This window comes from Aplysia californica, unplaced genomic scaffold (genome assembly GCF_000002075.1).
Source record: "Aplysia californica isolate F4 #8 unplaced genomic scaffold, AplCal3.0 scaffold00046, whole genome shotgun sequence".
NCBI classification, from domain to species: domain Eukaryota; kingdom Metazoa; phylum Mollusca; class Gastropoda; order Aplysiida; family Aplysiidae; genus Aplysia; species Aplysia californica.
The window spans coordinates 1,602,367-1,603,468 of NW_004797316.1; the positions used below are offsets into that span (position 1 = coordinate 1,602,367).

General features: G+C 37.7%; 1 protein-coding gene across 4 annotated transcripts in view; it reads right to left on the reverse strand.

Moving 5' to 3' along the window:
- LOC101849526 (WD repeat and FYVE domain-containing protein 3) overlaps positions 1 to 1,102 on the reverse strand; it is a 129,632-nt gene that overhangs the window by 72,911 nt on the left and 55,619 nt on the right. The gene's annotated exons all lie outside the window — the stretch shown is intronic.

The window sequence follows — 1,102 nt, forward strand, 5'->3', positions numbered from 1 at the left end:
GTGAGTGTGTGTGTATGTGTATGTGTGTGTTTGTTTACTTGTGTTTATGTGTAAGTGTGTCTGTCTGTGCATGTGTGTGTTTGTATGTGTGTGTTTGTTTGTTTGTGTTTATGTGTAAGTGTGTCTGTCTGTGTATGTGTGTTTGAAAGTGATAACATGTGTTTGTATCTTATCTTATCTCATCATTTTCAAAATTTCTTTTTTTTTTTCAAACATCTAAATCTACATCTTTGACAAATAAATATTAAATGCTTTCATGACGGTACGTTTTAGATTACGTTCATGAGAAATAAAGGGAGATCTGGCACTCTATACTACACAAAATGTCATAAATTGCAAGGGAAAAGTTAGTTATGACAAAGCCGGTACCAGTGTCAAAAACTTGATGGTTAAGAATGCCCAGGCGCCCATAACACTACTTAAAATTCTAAACAGAACTAGAAGCAGAAAAGCAGAGAGACCAAATTTTAAAAAACGTAATATGTTAATTAAAGTGCTAAGGTGCGGGAAAACAAAAGACTTTCCAAAACACAAATCAGCATCATCATGGAGTGCCAGATCTGAAACAGACATCGGCGATCATGGTTCGCCACTTATTTCTTTTCCTCATATGCTCCCCAACTCCCCCCCCCCCAACCATCACCACCCAAACCCAACAGCAACAACAACAAAAGACAAACTATATTATTATTATCCTTGTCTTTCCCCGCCACCCATTTGTTTAAATTTTCTACGGGAGTTGTTTCTTGGTCTACCCCTGCCTCTTTTGCCATACATTTTTTCAGTGAGAGCAAGATGTTCAAGGCCTATGTCGATTCAAGAGCCCCACAAACCAAATTTGTCTCTTCCTAATTGTGTTTGTTAGAGAACGCCTTCTTGGGGCTTCTTTCAGTATTACTTCCTTTGATTTCAGTCGATTAAATCCTCAACAGTCTCCTCTGTAGCCACATGGCTGTTGCTTTATGTTTATTTCACTACCTTGTGTTCAGCATTCTCAACCGCATAAAAGGGTTGACGACACATAGCCGCTTAAATTAAAAAATAATAATAAGAGGAGCATTGAACTATTGTTAGTGTTTGTTTGTTGGGGTTTTGTTTGGGG